Source organism: Scyliorhinus canicula, chromosome 1, assembly GCF_902713615.1.
Source record: "Scyliorhinus canicula chromosome 1, sScyCan1.1, whole genome shotgun sequence".
NCBI classification, from domain to species: domain Eukaryota; kingdom Metazoa; phylum Chordata; class Chondrichthyes; order Carcharhiniformes; family Scyliorhinidae; genus Scyliorhinus; species Scyliorhinus canicula.
The window spans coordinates 151387918-151410537 of record NC_052146.1 but is presented as its reverse complement, the minus strand read 5'-3'; positions in this window follow the sequence as shown (position 1 = coordinate 151410537).

The following is a 22620-nucleotide window of genomic DNA, read 5'->3' as shown; positions in this document are numbered from 1 at the left end:
CCACAGGCTTCAGTAGAAACCCAATAAAATGTCATAAGTTGTGGTCGCCACTGTAATTTGCCATGTTTATCGGTCCTGTTTCTTCACACGCATACTTCCCTAATTCCTTGGGCTGGATTCTCCTCGGCAGGATTCTCCATTATGCCGGCAGTGCACCAGCACCTGGGGATTTCCCGACGGCGTGGGGCTGCCCACAATGGGAAACCCCACTGGCCGGCTGGCGGGATGGAGAATCCTGCTGCTGGCGGAAGGCACGCTGCACCAGAAAACTGGTACGGCGGGATGGAAAATCCCACCCCTCACTTTTAAGGACAACTTTCCTCTCTCTAGCATGAGTAGAAGGCAATCCACATTAATGCCATTGTGACATATACTCTGACCTCCATGAGTAATGTCTTACAACATTCCCTTTGTTATCTCTGTTATGCAGATGATTTGCACTAGATTAATATGTTGTTAACTTTTTGTTTGTGAACAAATTCTAAAATACTGATTGTGCAACCTGGTAACTTTGAAAATATAATTCAAACCTTCTTTGGTGGTGATTAACTCATCAGATGTTTCTACCAATGGAGAAGTGTAGCTAGGAGGATACACTCGGTACTTGTTACCTGATTTCCTCCTTGCTCATCATGGCTGAACATCAGGTTTAATACAAGTTATGTTGCTGACACACATGCCCAATCAGCAGCTAATCCATCTGGGACTCGGGAGTAGGGTGTGCAAAATGGGTCAGCCCTCTAAAGGATCTATAATGCCATTTTACAAGGCCTTGTCAGGCTGTCTTTTAAAACTGTAGGAAATCAAATGTTCCTCTTTAAAAAGTGATATGTAACCTTTTTAAAATACTCCTCAAGCAGCTATTAAAGTTCAGCTGAGATTCTGCAAAGCATTTTATGAGTCTATTAAGTTGCGAAGGGTCAATCTCCTCAGTGCTCAGCACAACTGGTGGCTATATTTCACTAAATTTAGCGCTGTACCCTTTATGAGCCAAATAATATAAATCAATATGATGGTTTGTATATACTTTTAATTCAAAATGTTGACTAGATCTACAGAAACTATTTTGCATTTGAGAGTTGTGGTTCAATGATGGCAGCTCACTTGTGAGTTGGAAAGGTATTGGTTCAATGCTACTCCAGAGACATGATCACATAAAATTATATTGACACTTGGCCGAAGTACTGAGGGAGAGCTGTACTGTCGAAGGTGCCATGTTTCGAATGGGACATTAAACTGAAGTATCATCTGTCCTCTCAGGTGGATGCATAAGATCCCATGAGATTGTAATCAGCACCTACAAGTGTGTACTCCGTATTGGACGAATCACTGTTTTTCGGGAAAGTGTATACCAGCTGCGTGTGTGACTAACGAGGAGGATAGGGTAAACTCTGCAAGTTTACATTTAAACCCAGAGGGATTAGGACGGGAACATAGCTCAAAGCCGGACCCGCAGTCCAGTTGACTCCTTAACCCTTGTCCTTAAGAATGTCAGGAAGTGGAGAAGTGTCCCATATGGGAGCAGAAAATAAGAGATTACACGAACAAGAAAGGGTTACCCCTATGGGCAGAATTTTGCACAAATACGGAAACAGGTCCCGGAGCCTGAGGACAAATATACTGGGATGAATTAACGAAGGCCCAGGGAAAGCAAGCAGCCAAATATGAGACGGTGATAGCCATCGTGAGCTGGGCGAGTCTTAAAAACCGCTTGCGAAGAATTGGAAAAACCAAAGCAATTGCAGGAGGAGAAGGAGGAAGAAATAAAGAAATTTAAAGATACAAGGGAGGACGAGGTTAGGAAATTAAAGGAGGGACAGGAGGAGATGAAAAGAAGGACAGCAGGAGAAATTGGAACAGACAAAAGCAGACAAAGACAGGGAAATAAATTATCTAAAATGAGCTGATCATGCTAACTTAGTACACTTAGGTAGCTTCCAGGTCAAATATGAAAAAGCGCCTTGGGTGTCCTGGTAGGCTATCTTAGCCAAAGATTAGGCAGAATGCACGCTGTCGCGATTAGAAACCAAGTGCACCAACCTGCAAATAGCAATAAAAGCGCTCCATCAGGCTAGTAAAGAGCAGCAGCAATTAACCGTTCATCACTCTAAGTGCCCACGGGAAATTACCCGATTAAAATCCCTACTCTCGGTTCAAGGCAGTTTTATGAGTACCTTCAGGACAGTTGAGGATGACCAGGAAGAGTGATAGATTGGGCAGCATCACAGGAGAATGCAAAAATGTACGTCATGCGAACCGAGGGTTCTGGCGCATCACCATCTTCCCCACAAGAAGCCGTACCCACCACGCCTCCACCCTTCCCAGAGGAAGCCGTACCCACCACACCATCACCCTTCCCAGAGAAAGCCGTACCCACCACACCATCACCCTTCCCAGAGGAAGCTGTACCCACCACGCCACCACCCTTCCCGGAAGAAACCATGTTTACTGCGCCCCCTGATCTACCCCCAGTACCAATGCACCCAGTGACAACTGAATGATGGGTAAGGAATACTTCAGGCCTGGCTATCACATACACAACCTCACTTATGGTGGTCCAACTGGCTGACGTTTGGAATAAAGTTGTAACCTTTGAGTCATCTGCTGACCCACATAGCTTCTTTAAGGATATTAGGCAGCAAAAGGTAATGCACGGACTGGGCAAAAGGGAGGAGGTTAAATTGATAGTAATGTATCCAAGCAAGTCTGTCCAATCAGCCCTACCATCTCCTCAAAGCGTCAGGGAGGGAGGCCTATGAGATGAAGCAGGCATTATTGACTGTGGTTGGCTAGTCGCCACAATCCGCCGCCTGTCCGGGGAGGCTGATATGGGAATCGAACCGTGTTGCTGGCCTGCTTGGTCTGCTTTAAAAGCCAGCGATTTAGCCCATTGAGCTAAATCAGCCCCTGGTAGTTTGTTAACCTCCAGTATCCCAAAGGAATTCAACGAGATGGCCTCTTATCGCACCATTGACGAGGGGTCTCCCTACACTATCCCACCTGGTGATGCAGACCCAGGTTGGTGAAGCAGGGCACAGTCCGTCTATGTGGGTGTCAGGCGATTAAGCGCTCACAGTGTGCATGGGGCAGCTGGGACCCTTTCGTGATCGTGGGTGGTGTTCCCTTTCATATCTAGGGGCTGGTCTAGCTGGTGGAGCCGGTGGTCCTGGTTGTCTCGGGGGTGAAGCAAATGGTGGGGGGGGGTCTCCTGCAATCTCAGGCAAAGTGCTGTGACTGCACACAGTTAAAACGTATCCCCCTACCTCTTCCCGAAGGTGCGTACGGTGGAGCTGGATCTCTCGGGAAATGGTGTTCCCCTCTACCCTCATTTCTCCTACCAGACCCTGGTTCGCCCTCATCGGAAGCATTGTGACTTCCCTATCGGGATGTGATGGCTGGTGCTCCTGAACTGCCTACTCCCAGACTCTAGCTAACTATCGGAGGACTCATGCCTCATTGCGTGTGGGCTCTGTGGGGCCGAAATTTACACAGGCTCTCTTGCCTTGCTCTGTGGCATGGGAGACTAAACTTCTAGCACATTTAGAAGAGTCTGCTTCTTCCAATCTGGAGCGTTCTAAATCTCCATATACCCTTGAAATGGATTCATAATCGACCGGCAAGGGCGGCCGGGTGTTCCCCTTTTCTCCGTCTACATTTATTCAGGCCGTCTACGGGATCCCCTAGACGGCCTGAATAAATGTAGACAGAGAAAAGGGGAATATGAAACCTTCACCAAATGGGTTGAGGCATTTCCTAGCAGATCAAACACAGCTAAGGCCACCGCCAAAATACTAGCCCAACAGATATTCGCACGATGGGTCTTCCCCCACAGCAAGGGACACACTTCACCGAGCGGGTAATGCAAAACGTCACGGCCATGTCTGGCATTAAACTGCCAGGTGTGATGGTAGGCAAACGATGGGTGTATTTATATGTTTGAGCCCCAGTTCCAAAACTCATCCCACCAGGTGGTGGCTTTAATTTCTCTCATTTGTTTGTTGACTTCTTGAGTCTGTTGTATTATTTTAGTGAATGTTCTGCGGACCGTAGCCAATTTTATCCGCATCTGGTGTAATTCCCTTGATATGGGTTTCAGATCTGTGTCATATAATCCAGTGGAATTGTCGAGCGAATGAACCAGACACAAAAAAGGATTATTAGAAAGACCATACAGCAAAACAATACCTGGGATATAGTGCTTCCTTTTGCCCTCATGATGGTACGCAATATCGTTTTCAGCTCTACTGGATTCACCTCCCACACAATGATGACAGGCCAACCCATGAAGGGTGTAGAAAATTTGTTCGAGCTTCATCGCACTGACCCTGCTATCACAGCGCTCACGCACGAGATGACTGTCCAGCTGATGACCGAGAATATTAAAGGTGCCCAGTTAGCTGCGGCTGTCCGACTGGGTGCTAAAAAGAAACAAAGCAAAGCCTATTTTGATCGGCAGGTACACTCCGTGGAACATACAGTTGGACAGAAGGTCATGATTTCCCTGCAAAACCCCAAGTTCTTTCTTGTCCCCAAAATATGAAGGCCCATACACCATTGCCGATAAAATAAGTCCCTCCGTTTACAATATTTTGCATGCGAACGGTAGGACTGGTTGGTTTCATGTCAACCAGCAGAAGGCATATGGAGCCCAGAACAACCACTTCCACCACCTTGCGGTAGCGATGCAGGAAGATGACACCCCTGTCACCTCTCCACCATGGCCCCACTCCTATATCACTTCCCCGCCACAGTCAATAGTCCCTTCCACGCCTAAAGTGCCCCTAGAGGTACGAAACGATGAGGAGATGCCAAGTGACTTGTGCACCCTGGAAGACTGGCGCGATCTCAATGACATCCTTGATTCACCTGTCAGAATAAGCCCCACCAGTCCCGGATATCACAACCAAGGGCTGACTAAACAACACCGGACAACCTTAACGGTCACCCCCGACAGCACATCCTCTCCCATCGATGACCGCACCCATCGACTCATTAGGATAGGAGATGAAGACAGAGAGCTCACGGCTACTGCTACAAACCCGATTGTGTGGCTTAGTGGACAGATGCGTGTCTGGAAACCCGGTGACAAGACAAGAATGGGGCCCTATGAGACAAGTGATTCCGAGGATGAGTCTCGGGCGATTTACAAAATATTGTGTGGAGTGCTGGAATTTAAGGCGCTCCAGATGATGAGATTCAGCCTACTTACAAACAAATGCAAGGTTCAAGAATTTCTGATAGAAACCACCACTTACAAGCACTTCAATCTGCTGTTAAATTTTTAAATCTTAAAGGCGGTTTAGTGAATTTTAGTCTTAAAGGCGGTTCGCTACATTTTACCCTCATGCAGGCAATCTGCTAAAATTTAACTTCTTCACCATGCCACTTCCATATGCTCTTCCTTAGAACCTGTTGTGGCAGTGTCCACAAGTTCTGCCAATGCTCCAAAATGAAATTCACCACACTTCTTTAAGCGACCATCTTACAGTTTGCCCCCATACCCGCCACCACTCATGGCTCGGACACCTCAGCAACGGCACTCATTTTTTCTTTTCTCTTTCTTCCCCTCTTCTTCGGTCACACTAGACCGGCTCCATATGCTATTTACACTTCAGGCCAACTGTGATTGCTGCTAAATGTATAAAACAGGTATAAAACAGGCTGCCCTCATTTTGCAGGGCAATTTACATCCAATTGCTCCATGGACAAACAAGACAAATATATAAAACAAGCTGCCCTGATTTGCCGGCCAGTTAAAATAAGGTCGTTTTCCGACCACTCCAAGCCTCAACACTCTTAAAAAAAAGGGGGGGTAACGCATAGTTTAAAGATAGTCAAACATGGATAAATCAAATATTAAATAATGATAACGACGGAAATTATACCTGATCTCCTCAGGACACTCAACAGACAAAGGCAAAAATACAACCTGGAATCTACCTCATCATATTCATCATTGCGACAAACACTCAGGACATTCCAAACAATATGAACTTTTTATACTTGGGATACCTCAGGTTTGCTCCACTTGACGCGGGGGAATGTGAGGATGGTGTACTGTGGATATACCCCAATAAAAGTATAATCTTAGAGTGTAATAATCAGTATGTTATTCTCTAAGTCTGAATAAAGATTGTAGACTTCCAGTTAACACAAATACTTTATTCAGTGGGTTTGTTCTGTTTCCAGAGCTTAACTAGATATAATACAGTCAAGAGGTATGACCAGTGAAGCTAAGGTAAGCTGCCTATGCTGAGCTGTCTCTGTCTGCTGCTGCTCACTAACCCTGTGCTTCTGAAAGAGGCGGATCCTCCCTTGGGCTGGACCCTTTATACCCGTCTCTGATGCTGCCCTCTCATGATGCTGTGGCTGTTATATCTGTCTGTAGTCCCTGGTGTATGTGCAGATGTATGTACAGATGTACAGATCACTACATCCTCCCCCTTTTATTGGACATGTTTTCTAGACTGGCCTCAAGAAAACTGCACATAACAAGTGGTGAGAATATGCAAATCTGGACACTGTGAAAATGATAAAAGTAATACAGAAACAATTAACTGTGTTGTGAGTCCATCATGAGAAATGTCCATATTCGTCTTGTGCGTGTGTTGAAGTGTCATTACAAATCTAGCCGGTCGGGTGCCTTACGGCTTCTGCTGGAGCATCTTAATGGTGGTAGTAGGGAGGATGGTTTGATGTCATCAAGAGTACTGACTGGCATTGTGTGGTGCGGAACGTCCTGCGGACAAATGGACTCGGTCAAGCCAAGTGTGGGAAATACTGGTGTTGTAGGTCGAATCTGTAATAGATCCCTGCGGTTACGGCGAAAAAGTACTCCCGCAGACGATTTGACAATGTAGGACTGTGGTGCCTCCTGCCTGATCACTGTGGCTGACTCAGACCATCCGCCTGCTGGGTCCCTGATTCTGATGGTGTCACCATCAGTGGCTTGAGTGGGATTGCATGTTGATCGTAGTATAGTTTTTGTTTGGAGCATAGTGCCCACGTCATCGGGAACCAGTACGTTGACAGGGTCTCAGAAATGCTTTGCCGGGAGGGTTGTCTAGATGTCTCTGCCGAAGAGCATTTGCGCTGGCGACAGTCCTGAGCTAACTGGGGTTGCTCGGTACGATAACAGAGCTAGGTTGATGTCGGAACATGACTCGGCTGCTTTGCTGATGAGTCGTTTAATGATGTGGGCACCTTTCTCCCCTATTCCATTTGATTGTGGGTAGCGATTCTGTGTCGCACCGTTGTCTGACCTTGACTTTTTCCTGTGTTTGTGGCATTGATTCTGTATGTCATCGTTTGTGAAAGCTGTTTTGCTTGTTTGTTCTGGAGCAGATGTGAATTTGTGAGATTCTTTATCATGCCATGGCATGTTTGTAGTCTTGTCATTGTTTCGCAGTGTGCTGTGGCATTGTCCTTCACGTGCAGAGTTGTACCATGTTGCACAGGTCGTTGTTTCATTGTTGTTGTTTCTGTCATTTCTGTCTTTGTTATTTTCGTTGTTGTCCTTGTTGTTGTTTTTGTTGTTTCTGTCTTGATTGTTTTCGTTGCCGTTCTTGTTGTTGTCATTCTTCTTGTTCATTTTGTCGCACTTGTTGATTCTGTTTTCGTTGTTTTCGCTTTTATTCTTGTTCTTTTTCTTGTCATGCTTGTTGTTTCTGGGATGCTTCTTGTTGCTTTTGCCGTTCTTGTTGCGCTCAATGAGTGTGCCATGTGGATGATTTGAGTCATTGTCACAGTTATTGGTGTCAGTGTCCTTTGTGGCATCTGCTACATGGAGCATATCTTCCGTTGCATCAGAGGCAGTGCTTAAATCATTAGCTGTGATAAATATTTGGAACAGCTGTTCAAACATTTTCCAGTTATAACTTAAATTACCGATTGTTTCCAGCTGCCATGGAGTTCCAACAAGTTCCATCGAATCAGTTAGTCATCGAGGATCCGTTTGCTGCGAAATCTTCCACAGTCGAATATCTGATTTAAGTTTTTCTTCACTTGCTGGTGTCTAGCGAGCTTTCTGAAATCACTCCTGGTATCTAATGTTATTCTCTCAGTCTGAATAAAGATTGTAGACTTCCAGTTGACACAAATACTTTATTCAATGGGTTTGTTCTGTTTCCAGAGCTTAACTAGATATAATACAGTCAAGAGGTATGACCAGGGAAGTTCAGGTAAGCTGCGTATGCTGAACTGTCTCTGTTTGCTGCTGCTTACTAGCCCTGTGCTTCTGAAAGAGGCGGATCCTCCCTTGGGCTGGACCCTTTATACCCGTCTCTGATGCTGCCCTCTAGTGATGCTGTGGCTGTTACATCTGTCTGTACTCCCTGGTATATGTGCAGATGTATGTACAGATGTACAGATCACTGCAATCAGAAGCTTATTTATTAAAAGCCAAATAGTAGCTCAGCTGAATGCTGTCTGCGTGTCACTATAGCAGGGGATTGGTACGGATTTCCAAACAATGTGTGTCCCGAAATTGGATGTCTCGCTAACAGCCCAGAAGTAGGATTAGAGATTGGGCAAAGGTGCCCCAGGTACACACAAAGAAGGGAATTTTGCCCTCTTTGAGATCAGGACAGGACCAAAGGCGACACCAAAAACACCCCACTCCATTTGTCCTGAAGCCAACCCGGACCGCAAAACGGATTAGTACTCAAACACACAGGGAAAATCCTGTATGACAACATTCCCTATGAATTGGTATCTGTGGTGGTGGATATAGCTGGGACCCAACTACCAGAGTGGTGCTCTCCCCAACTCAGGTGACTGTACCCCCAGTTGACTCGCAAACTGTTAGGATGAAAGATAGGAATGAACGAAAGGCAGGAAAGAGTCAAGAGAGGGTTAGTAAAGGACGCAGCCACAGCATTTGCTTTTGGGACTATGTCCCCATGCCGTCGTAAAAACACCGTCCTAACGGAAGGAAGACGAGAGCCAGGAACAGACCAGACTAAGGACCGGACACTGAGGACTACAGGATTCAGCACACAGATAAAGGCCACTATCTGTCTGGTACTTGCTGGTCACTCGGAAGTTAAATTAAGATCTCAAATGAACTTGTAGTACTCTGTAGTGTAACTTATGTTGATGGTGTGATTGTTTAACTACAACATTGTGTGAATGCGAATAAATATTGTTTGTTTAAAACAAAGTAGACTTGCAGTCAATTGACCACCGCATATTGGGTTAAAGAAATGAAAATCGCTTATTGTCACGAGTAGACTTCAATGAAGTTACTGTGGAAAGCCCCTAGTCGCCACATTCCAGCACCTGACCGGGGAGGCTGGTACGGGAATCGAACCGTCGAATCGAATCGAAGCAGAGGAGTTATCGCTGGCTTCCTGGTCAATATTTATCCTCAGTCAACATGTTCATAAAGAGTAACTATGATTCAAAAGTACCTCAATGGCTGTACAGTGCTTTGGGACAACCTGGGCTTGTGAAAAGGGCTCTTTAGTATCTCCTTTCCAACACAAAACACATTTTATGAGTGAGAAGAAAGCTGTTCAGGAAATTGTCCTTGTGGGAAGATTCTGACAGTGAAATTACATTTAGATTCTCATGACAGGCCATTCAAGTTCTCTAGAATTGGTGCATCCAAACCTAGGTCTCAAAAGGCACAAATCTTTCTCAAAGGTAGCAGAACTATAAAGAAAACCCTAAATTAAAATAATACCTTCCACATTCACAGGAATGCCAAACAACAAATAAATTAGAAACATACAAACAAATGAATTAGGGGCAGGAGGGGGCAACTTTGCGCCTTGAGCCTGCTCCGCCATGGCTGACCTGTGGTGGCCCAAACTCTACTTTCCTGCTTACCCTCTGTACCCTTCGAAGCCCCTGTCAGTCATGATTCTATCTAACTCAACCTTGCAAATATTTAATCAGCCAGCCTCAACTGCTCTCTGGGTAAGGGAATTCCACAGACTAGTTACCCGCTAGAGAGAAAAAAACAGCGGCTCATCTCCACCTTAAATCAGGGACTCCTTATTTTCAAACTGTGTTCCCGAGAATACTCTCTCATCAGGGAATACTCTCTCATTCTCTCAGCTTCCCTCAGGATACTAAATGTTTCAATAAGATCTCCTCTTCTGAATGTTAATGGATATAGGTCCAAACAGTCTTACCTTTCCTCAGTAAATAACGAGCGGAATTCTCCATCACCCCGACAGCGGCGTCAATGCGGTCCGGAACGGAAAGACAGTAAACACCATTTATTCTCCGATATTCTCTGGGCCTCCGCGATTCTCTGCTTCCCGATGGGCTGAGTTCCCGAAGGCGAGGTTCACTTGCGCTATTAAAAATCGTGAAACCGGCGTCGTGGCTCATGGGGGACAGAGAGAGGAGAGAGGACACAGAGGCGCAAGTGTGAGCTGTCAGGCTGGACAATGGCCAGTCTGGCTGGGATGGGGCGGGGGCTTGCCAGGGCCGGGGAGGAGGTGGGGATGATGGGGAAACAGGCCGAGTGTCCGTGGTGACCCCTGACAGAAATGGATGGTGTCCAGCATGGACCGCTATTGCCGCAGCCTGCAAAGCAGCCATCTTGCTGCGCAGCCCACTGACCACCCACTTTGCCCTCTGGTTTTGCACAGTGACACTGGTGCACCCCATCCTCTTCCATACCCTCACCCAACCTGGCCACCACGCACCAGCGGGGCACTAGGCAGTCCACCCAAGGACAATGCCTATGGCAGTCCCTAAGGGTGCTCCAGGCAGGGGCCAAGGAGCATACGTCTGCAAGGGCACCAATTGTATCCTTGGCAGCAATGGCGGGTGCCAGGGCCAGAGGATGCAGAGTTGGGGGGAGGGAGGACATGCAGGGGTTGAGCCCGCACACACCAACCAGAGCACCCATATAGTCCGGTGGACCAGGTTGCGCACAGGAGGGTATGCACCATGCTAACATGTCAGTCTTTTACCCCCTGTAAACAATAGATGTTGGAATTCAACTAGCAATAGTGGCCTTCCTGCCATAGCCGCAGCCCTGGGGGCTGCCCTTCGGCTGCACGAGCTGGAACTGCTCGAGGAGGAGGAGGAAGCTAAAACAGCTGAGCGTGCAGCAGCGGAACATGCAGTAGAGGTCCAGATGGCAGCTGCCCAGGATGGAGAGCCGGCCGCCCAACAGGCTGAGGAAGAGAAGGTGCCGCATGAGTCCCCTTGTGTAGTGCCTGTCATTTGAGGACCTGCCAGACCGGCATGCCGTCGAAGACTCCGGCTGAGCAGGGAGACAGTGCGACATATCTGCCAGATCATGGCACAACTGGCATTGCAGGGGGGTACGGGGGAGGACACGTGCTCCCGGTGGCCGTCAAGGCGATGATCGCCCGCAAGCATGGTAGCACAGTGATTTGCGCTGTTGCTTCACAGCGCCAGGGACCTGGGTTAGATTCGAGGCTTAGGTCACTGTCTGTGCAGAGTCTGCACATTCTCCACCTGGCTGAGTGGGTTTCCTCCTGACGCTCCGGTTTCCTCCCACAAATCCCAAAGGACATGATTGTTAGGTGAATTGGACATTCTGCATTCTCCCTCAGTGTATCCGAACAGGTGCCATAGTGTGGCGACTCAGGGATTTTCACAGTAACGTTATTGCAGTGTTAATGTAAGCCTACTCGTGACACTAATAAAGAATTTTATTATATTTGTGGAGCAGGTTTGTCCATCATCAATCGTCTATGTTCAGAACAACTTCCAATGAGATTACCCAAGCACCTCCAGTGGAAGTGGTACCAGAGAAATATCAACAGTTTGAGGAGCCTCCACCTCCAACTGCAATGATGGTACAGTCAGTAGACACAACAACCACTGTGCCCGCACTGCAACCTCCAGCCAGCATGCCAGAAACAAAGTGATGCTGGCACCTGGTGGCAGTTGTGCATCATTAATCACAAAAAGCAGAGGTGAGTGTGGTGATATGCATCACTGTAAATACACAAGGGGTTAATGTAAATACACTTAGACTAAATAAACACTAGACGGAGCACCAGAGACATCATGACACACAGACATTCAACCAATAGGTCAGTAAGATAGGACACGACCAATGGGCAGTCAAGACACACCCAGAGGTGACACCACCACAAGGGGGCTACCCATATCCCGTATCAGCCTCCCCGAACAGGCACCGAAATGTGGCGACTAGGGGCTTTCCACAGTAACTTCATTTGAAGCCTACTTGTGACAATAAGCGATTTTCATTCATCAAAGGACAGGGCACACATGCTCTTTCTCTTTCCATAGGAGACACTCAGAGAGACAGGGGCAGATCAGGAAGCATCTCACCCACCGCATGGATTAGAGCAGACTGGTTAGTTAGATTGAGTTACTATAGTTAGATTAGCAGTAGAGTCGAACTCAAGTAGGAGAATTGTTAACTATTCAATAAATGTGTTAAACCTATCTCCAAGCCTGAAGCTTCCTTTGTCAGAGTATACATCAAGGAAGCAGCTTATGCTGCGTGAAGAAGCATAACACAACAGTGAGCATGCCACTCAATCTTCTTACCACAGCAACACTCAATTAATTTTATGAATAACAATAACTATAATTAAATATGCAGAAAATACAACTGGTTAACTATTATCTAATCCTTAACCCTACCTCTTTAACTCGACCCCCCACACCCTCTACACACACAAACACATGACAGACAAAGAAACACAGAGGGGAAAAGAGGGCTGTAAAAATAATGATAAAAGTACAAGTATAAGTGTCTTTTTTTCAGATGGCTGTCTTCTAGCATTCCTTCCTTCAGTCTGGTCTTGCAGTTCGAGATGTCTGCTTTCAGTCTGTAATGGTTTTCACTGTAGATTCATCCAGGTTCTCTGCAGGTTCAGACGTACAGCAGCTATGCAGCTTTTCTGGAGAAAGAGAAAAAGAAAGAGACTCACAGCTTCTTCTCTCAATGTCCAGAACCAAATCACCGCCTTTCACTGGGCATAATACGACCTTTTGGCCAATTCATTGGCCACCAGCCAATCAAATCAAGACCCTCTGATATCTCGCAGGGATCAAAACATCAGAGTTTTTCTGTTCAAAAGCTAATACAATTTTACAACTTTTGAGTTCCTCACTTCCTCTGCTTTACTTAAACGTATATGTCTATATGCATGGATTAAAAATAATAAATGGCAAAATAAAAGAAACGGGAAATAAGGGAATCAACAGGAAGGGTCCTTACAATTCCCAAGCCTCTGAACAATGTACATCTTGGAAGTAAACTAAAGTAACTATAGAATTCTCTGTATCCAGGGTACATCTCCAGATGGACAGAAATGGATAAAGACCAAGACTGGCATGAGTTCCATACCTGCACCCTCCACTGTAAAATATGGACATAGTTCTGAGTTGTTAATAAAGACTTGCTGTTAATATACTCAGGACTGACTGCAAAACCTATTTCATGGTGTCAAGAAGCAAGATTCTTCATCCACCTCTGCTGAAATTACTGAATGGCAGACAGCACAGTCAGAGACCTCTCCCACCCAGGCTTTGCCCTCTTCCAGACCCTTCCATCAGGCAGAAGATGCAGAAGTCTGAAGACCCGCACATCCAGACGTAGGAACAGCTTCTTGCCCACAGCTACTAGACTCCTCAACAATTCTCCCTCGGACTGATCTGTTCCCTGTAAGAACACTATTCACAACATCCTTTGCTGCTCTTGTTTGGCCCTTGTTTCGCACTGTAAACAATCAATATTTGTTTTTGTACCATTATCAATGCACTCTGTTGATTATTCTTTTATCTACTATGTACGTACTGTGTACATTCCCTTGGCCGCAGAAAAATACTTTTCACTGTATTTCGGTATATGTGATAATAAATATCAATCAGTCAATCAAGCAATCAGTTGGAAGGCAATTAATTGAGGCTTGATACCAGTCCGCATCAAACTCCAGGGTGAACTAAGGTCATCTACTTTCTATAGCATAGAGCACGGAACATAAATTATTCCCACTGCACACCTTACACCAGTTACCCAGCACCGAATGTGACCCATTGAGTGACAGGTTTGCTCCATGTACATCATCCTTGCAATACAAATTGAGTATCTCTGTGACAGGGTCAGCAATGGAAAGGAGCAAAACGTGGAAGACGGGGTAAAGAAAATTATTTGTGCAATTTAATCATCAAATCAGACAATGTAAATCATACCCTTATGAGCCCAGCATGTAATAATTATGCCAGTCAGAATATAATACTGTTAAAGTTGATTAATTCTAAAACAGGTGTGCTTTTATACCATTATTAATCCCATATTGACAAAACTGAAGTATAATTGAATGCTTGGCACATGAAAAAATAATGTGATTTTCTAATTTATAAGCCAAATTACTTTCTGTCAATAATAGATTGTAAATTCTAAATATATGCGATGGATTAATGCTGTTTGTATCCAACTAAGAAAATATGCTTCATGTACGATCATCAAGAGACTTGAGGCAATAAGATTTCTTGATATCAGGAATAACGTTGGTCTGCAGTCACATCCTTGAAAATACTGGAATAATATTTACAGCCAGTTTGGATCGCTATCTCTAAGTATTCAAAAAACCCATAGAGTGCACTTGTCCTGAATGCCGAGGTCCAAAAAACACGGGACCGGCTTGCTTCATGAATCTCTGAATGCCAATGAGATAAACATTTCACCAAGAGGCTTCAAATCCACATAACCTACTCTCTCTCCATCTGAAATTTCATTTTATTTTATGTTTGAGTATATTTACTGGAGAAACAATCCAAAGGATGTCATTTACTAACCTGACAAACCCCAAATTGAATTTCAGAATCTGTCGTGTGAATGACAGTTCTGGGAAACGACTTTCAACAACAACAAAAACTCTGCAAAGGCAGCTGAGGAGAGAACGATTTCCTTGATTTTTATTTCTCCACTTGCGGGAATGAAGTCTCACTGATGTTGAAAAGTCGGCCCAATGCGATGTCAGTTTTCTTGAACTGAGGGTAGATGCCCCACATATATTTTCTGCAAATCATAGTTGGACATGAAGGCACGTCCATCAGGTTAGGTACGATAGGATACTGCTTGCTTTACGATGAGGATAATTACTGTATTTTTTAAATTCTCATTGTCGTTTTCGAATTCCTCCGTGGTCTCATCCCACACTATCTCTGCAAGTTCCTTCAGCCCAACAGTCCCCTGAGATATCTGTGCTGCTCCAAAGTGTGGCATTTGGTGAGTTGCTCATTCCGGGAACTGATGCCAATACGACGGTTCAATCAACATCCTTCTGCAGCAAAACAATCTTGTGATTCTTTTCCTCTTGCTCATCCCCAATTTCCATTGAACCACCATTTCTGGCTGTGTCTTCAGTCATCTAAGTCCAAAGATCTGCAATTCCCTCCCAAAACGTCTGAGTCTCCCCACCTCTCTCTTCTCCTTTTATACAGGCCTTTGGACAAAACGTTATGACCAAGCTTTTAATTATTTACCATAAATATCTCCTTATGTTACAAATCATGTTCGATGTCGACCTAAGCATTGGAAACGACAATGATAAATCCAACCCTCTCGATACTGAAAAATCCTCCTTCTTAACATGTGGGGGTTTCTGCCAAAATTGGGAGAGCTGTCACATAAACGAGTCAAGGTAAAGCCTGACGTAGTCATAGTCCCGGAGTCATACCTTTCAATGTCCCAGTTACCACCACCACTATTCCTAGCTATGTCTGTCCCACTGGCAGGACAGACCCAGCAGAGGTGACGGCACAGGCATATACAGTTGGGAGAGAGTTGCCCTAGGAGTCCTCAACATCACGTCTAGATGCTATGAGGTCTCATGGCACCAGGTTAAACAGGGGCTAGGAAACTTGCTGTTGATTGTAAGGATCCTCCTGGTAATCACTGTTTTTTTCCTTTTGGTATTCTGCTATTTCAATTCATGTACCTTGACAGTTAATGGGACCTATGCCTTTAAGATGGACTTCATCTTCAATTTTAAAAAATCAGGGCACTCCAACAGGATGTCCTGTTTGGTCTGACATCAATGCTGTCACCTCTTGATGGATTTGGTTGGCGGCAAATGAATTGTTTTACAATTGCCAGACCTTAGCAGATATTCAATGCTGATTGGTGCTTACCATTCTGGAATGTTCCTTCCTCTGTGAGACTGTGTTCTGCTTTTAGATTCATTAGGAACTCAGAGCTGACGAAGGCTCTTTGAGTTTCTCTCTTCCAGAAAGGGTAAATCTATCTCAGATATCCAATTGGAGGCTCGGTTTTCTCCTCGGCTCAGGTGGAGAACATTCTAGTGAGATTGGAAACCAAGTAAAAGTAACACTCAGGTTGAGACCACTCTCACAGCTCTGATTTCTCTCCTTCACCTGATGGATTTTTTCTGAACATCCAGAGTAAAGACCAATTTGGGATGCAAAGAAAATCCAGTCCAGCACCAGCTGCAGGCAGGGTCAGTTGTTTAAAACCCGTCTTTGAAATCGTGAGCGGGGAACTCTGCTCTTATCTCAGAAAGGCTGTTAGACATTTTGGTGGAATCGGACACAAATATGAATTACATCGGCTTGAGGTTGTTCTTTTGGCCTGAAGGTCTGGGTCAATAAAAGTTAAAGTGACTCCCCAGAGGGAATCATGCAGCCTGGGAATTCTGATTGAATGTGACAACCAGAAGATCCTCTTTAACAATTCAAATGCTGGTTTCAATCACTCCACGTCCTGGAAGGACAGCAATCCGCTGCAATGACTTCAAAATCCGAAGCAAGCACACACATCTACCATTTCATATTTTAATTCCTATTATTTTTATCCTCCCCTCCCTCTGAGTGTGTCTGTCTTGTGTGTGTTTGGATAGAGGGTGCGACGTAAAAGGGGAAAGTAGTGGATCAGCTGGTTGGTACTCTATAATATTTTTTGCATGTATTATCTCTATGAATAAGAAGTTGTGTTTCAAATACAAATCTAAGCTTTCCATTACCAACCATCTTGATTAAATATGTGTGAGGGCCATATATTTTCACGATTCTTCCTGGTAACCATTTCAACCACTTATGATGAGGGACAGCACAGTTGCACAGTGGTTAGCACAGCTGCCCCTCAGGTGTCCGGGTCTAGTTCTGGCCTTGGGTGATTGTCTAGAGTTTGCACTTTCTCCCTGTGTCTACGTTGTTTTCCTCAGGTGTTCCGGCTCTTTCCCACAGTTCAAAGATGTGTGGGTTAGGTGGATTGGCCATGATAAATTTCCGCATAGTGTCCAGGAATGTTCAGGTTAGGTTACAAAGGTGGGGTGGATGGAAAGTAGGCTTGTGTATCGTGCTCTTTCGGAGGGTCGGTGCAGACTCGATGGACCATATGGCCTCCTTCTGCACTGTACGGATTCTATGAATGGTCTTTGTTTTTAACCTTCTGGTGCAGCTTCAGCCTTCTTTCTCTCACTCTGCCCCTATAATGCCTCTCCTTCTGCCTGGATTATTTGATTTTTATTGCCTGTGCTAAACATGGCTTCAGCAATGAAAACATTTTTCCGAGCTGTCTTCCAAGAAACAATGCAGTTGGCGTTCTGCCTGTATCATTGTGAGGTGTGTTACAGTAAATGAACAAAACAAAAAACGCCAGCTTGTGATTCGATGACACCTGACATTCCTTCCAATTTGTAACCAGCATTTGTTTAACAAGAGTACGGCTAACAATTTGGACAGTGCATTCTGGTGCTCCAGTTTAAGCAGAATAATATGGCGGAACTTCAGTATGTTTTACCCCATTCATTCTCAAAGATTTGACACATTTTTCACAACAAAAACTGAGATTTGCTGTCAGGAACGACTTCCTCTTCAAACAAACAACCAGGTATATTGTGAGTTCTGTTCGTTATTGTTTAATTCATTGAAAACCCCTCCACCTATTTTGAATGACGAGCCTTCACGATGAATAGCTGTTGCTTCAAATTCTGCAAACTCTATGTGCAGCCTCTGCTACAAGAGCTGTCTATTTCCATGGTTGCAAAGATATCAATGGCAACAAATTTTCAGCAGCGTGAAATGCTCTAAATTGTTTCACTGTGTCCACTATATGCTTATCTAGCCCTGGCCATCAAAGGTCACTTCTTATTAAACTCAGCCATGAGTGTTGATCAGGAAATTCACATCGCAACTGCGATCTATACTTTTCAATAACTACAACTCTGGCTCCCCATATAACTCAACTTTCATCAACTGACAACTCATTCTTATGTGTAATGATATGGAGACTGACATGTAACTAGGGTTAATCAGAACACCCGGCTGTGGCACGACTACTAGAGGGCACTACACAACTCATTATAAAACCAGACACACATTAGACCCTCCCTCTCACTCCTGGCAGGGACTGTAGGATTAGCACCAGAATAGTTTAGATCTCAGGCTGGGTCACCACATGTGGCCTTGATCCCAGTTGTACAGTTAGTCATTATCACCGAGTTACTAGAGTTAGATCAGCAGAGCATCAAACTCATTTATCTCGTTGTTACTGAATAAATCCTTTCAATTACTTCAAGGACTGGAGTGTCTTTCAACATCGTCTCTGGTCAGCAGCAACTTATGTCAATCAAACAGCATCACATAACACTTATGCATTAGGCATTCTTATGCCTCATATGCCAAAAGGCCTGGTTTAGCTCAGTGGGCTAGACAGCTGGTTTGTGATGCAGAGCAAGGCCAGCAGCACAGGTTCAATTCCCGTATCAACTGGGAATTCTGAATTTATCCGAACAGGTGCTGGGATGTGGTGATTTGGGGCTTTTCACAGTAACTTCATTGCAGTGTTAATGTAAGCTTACTTGTGACAATAAAGGCTTTTTATTAAGAAAATAGGCAGATATCTAAATCCAATATATGTGTTGGCCACCCAATCGCAATGTAGTCATTTTGCGCTCGTCAATACAAGATCCAGATGATTTGTTCTCCCAATGTCATCTGCTGTGACTGCCAACTCATTTACATGTAAAAAGAAAAAGACATCTTTTCTTTTGGACTCTACCTCTGATACGGATGTTAATCTAGACATCTCATCAGTATTGCAATAATTTCTCGATTGCACTTAATTGATAAGCAGACACAATCAAAGCCCACCTCTGAATTCAGGCTGCAGCTAAAGTGGGTACTGGAGATCTTGGATTTAAAATAGCCGTCAGTGGCTCATCGTCACTTTTCATGGTGAAACTACGACCATGTAGGTTTTTATGAATCTTCATACTCCAAAATTCAAAGATTAGGGGCGGGATTCTCCATTTCTGAGACATTAGGGCTGGAGTCAACATTGGCCAACGGCGAAATCGTGAAATGTGATTGGGCGGAGTATAGGCTCCGATGCCAAAATCGCGGTAGGCGCCTGTTTGACGCCAAATCAAGATCCTCTGGCACCCCAAAAATGACCTAAATGCGTCGCTCACTGCACAGCGTTTAAGAACCATTGGCAGATCATTAGCAGGTCTGACCCTCTATGCTCAGGGGCCTCCGCGATTCACCACCGCCAATGGGCCAAGTTCCCGACAGGGCGGTTCACTTGTGGTCTCAGCGGTCATTGACCTCGACCAATAAGATGCCTCTGGTACTTTTTTCCTCAATCAGGGCCGAGCACTAATCCCATGCCCCATCGCCCCGGACATGGAGGTCCTCGATGCCTCTTTCCGCCCGCTCCCTGCCACCCCCCCCAACCTCCGGCACACCAAATGCAGGTGATGGGTGTGAGCGAGCACTCTGCAGACAGGCAGGGGTCAGGCTATGGCATTGAATGAGGAGCACCAGCGCTCAGCTCTCAGCAGGTTATCATCACCACCCCCCACCCCTCGACAGTGCTTCGCTGACAGTGCCAACACAATCACAGAACCCTGGATTGATGTTACAAAGACCCTGGGAGGGTGACGAATGATGGTGAGGGGAAAGGTAGGTGAAGGGGATGTGAGAAATGGGGAGAGGGAAGTCTGCAGGATGGGGGAGGGGTGCAGGAGGGGGAGAGGGGGAATGATGGATGAGGCTACACCCTATGTAAAGTGGGCAAGGATGAATGCCTCCCTGAACCCCCGGGCTTGTCGGACACCAGGTGCTGCCGCCTGTCCTCCATCCTCCGCTAGTCCTGCGGGTCCTCCCCAGGCTCGTCCTCCAGACCCTTCTGGTCCGGCATCTCTTTGTCCTCATCCTCTTCCTCAGAGGTGGCCACATGTTCCCCTCCTTCACATCGCCCCGCTGTTGTGCCTGGTTGTGGAGGACACAGCAGACAACCACAGAGTGGGTGACCCTCCAGGGGTATGTATTGGAGCGCACCACCAGAGCGGTCGAGACATCAGAACAGCATTTTGAGGAGTCCAAATCACTGCTCAATGTCAACCCAGGTGGCCATATGGGCCTCGTTGTATCGGGTCTCCGCATCGGTGACCGGCCTGTGTACTGGTGTCAGTAGCCAGGCCCTCAGCGGTACCCCTTATCTCCCAAGAGCCAATTAGCCATCCTGGGGTGGTTTTCGAAAAGGCCGGGGATGTCCGCCTATCCTGGATTTTACTGTTGTGCACATTCATTGGGAAGCGTGCACACACATGCATGATCTTCATATGGTGGTCACACACGAGATGGATGTTCAGGAAGTAGAACCCCTTCCTGTTGATGTGGGGCACTCCCATGCAGCTCGGTGAGTGCAAGGCAATATGCGTGCCATCTACTAACCCCTAGACCTGGGGCATCCGGTGAAAGACGGAGAAACCTGCTGCCGGTCTACTTGTTGGGCCTGGCCCATCTCAAATATATAGTTCGCTGCTTGGGCAAACAGGGCATCAGTGACCTCACAGATGCACTTGTGGGCTGTACCTTGTGAGATGCCGCACAAGTTCCCACTCGAGCCATGGAATGATCCTGAGGTATAGATGCTCAGGGCTGCGATGACCTTGATGGCCTGTGGCCTGGTATAGTACAAGTGGAGTACTGCCCCTTGTTGAGGCAGAGGCTCCTGTGGCACACACTGTCCGCCAGCTGTTCAAATGACGAGTGACGCTTGTCTACTTTGAGACTTTGCGAGCCTCCCACTCTGGATCCCTCCCTCGCTTACCTGTTCCCTGTAAATTATACCTTTGAAACCTCCCCTTTATGGCACCTACTGCTGTAAAAAGGGGAAGTGACTTACCTGTCTGCGCCCCAATTATCCAATGCTAAATTATCAAAGATTTATCTAAATTTTCATCCAATCTGTGCTAAATGTCATACAGCCCCAGCCTCTCGAATTTATACGTACTGGTGTGTTCTAAATTGGTTTCATTTCGGACAGAAATTTTACATAACTCTCATATATTTTTAGTAGTAACATTGAACCTTCTTCATTGGAGTGGAACCAAATGGCATCCGCCTAACAAACATTTGGTCTGATGTCATCACCTTTTCAACATTATTGGCGAGGCACATTGTTCTATTAAATTGGGAGCAGTCTGTCCTGCCCTCTTTTACTAATTGGAAACAAGATCTTATGAAGAATCTCAAACTTGAGAAAATAAGGTACACTGATGGTTTTTATATAGCTTGGCAACATTTACTAGATTATTTTGAAGAACTACAACTCTGTGTTGTCATATAACTGACCCTAATTAGATTGTATATATTATATCATGTAAAACTATACATTTCCTATGATTGTGGTTAATTTTCTTACTATTCTTTTGGGGGGGGGGGCTAGGTAAGGTTTTTTTAAACATCTATTTTCCTTTTTTGTTCTTTCATTTTTCTTCTTCTTCCTCCTTCTGCTTCTCTTTTCCTTTCTCTGCTCTTTATCTTTCTCTTGCAAATGTAAGTTTATTAAATTATTGTACTGTAAGCTATTTTCTGTAGTTATTACTTCTGATTATTGTGAAAACTTAATAAACAGAAAAATTAAAAAAAAACTATTCAGGAAAATGATCTATTCTCAGAGATATTTTGAGGGTGTGGCACATTTCTTATTCCTTGAGCCTTCCTCCTGGCAGGGTGTAATGCATCTTTGTCTACCCTGTGACCCAAATACTTTACAGAGTTTTGAATTATATCACATTTGTGTGCCTTTGTCGAAACTCCATGCTTTGCCACATGTTGGAACACCTTATTCAGTCTCTTATCATGGCTGTTCCTGTTTGAAGCTGAAATAAGTATGTCATCAAAATAGCACACTATTCTTAGAATTCCTTTCAAGACTTCATTCGTCACCCCTTAGACAATTTTGGGTGCGGAAAGAATGCTAAATGGCATCCTGTGAAACCACAGTACATAATGCATATGTGTATTAATAGTCATATGTGACTTTAGACTGATCATCTGCCTCAGGTTGCGGATAAGCATTTGCCAGATCTAAATCTGGCTGCAGCGATTCATGAAGGCAGCTCACCATCGCTTTATCCAGGGTAATTATAGGGAAAAGCAATAAATGTCGGTCTTCCCAGTGACATCCGCATCCCGTGATATAATAATATAAATACTCCTCTTCCCCGTTAAAGCTCGACTGGAAGCCAAAGGTTCTACAACCTCAGAATTCCTATGGCCTCACCTGAGTGTGATCTCTCTTGATGATCCCCATAGCCAGGTACATCTGGGACATAAATACCTTGGCCCAAGTGTGGACCGGTGCGGGAGACCCTTCGGGGAGTAGGAGGTGTA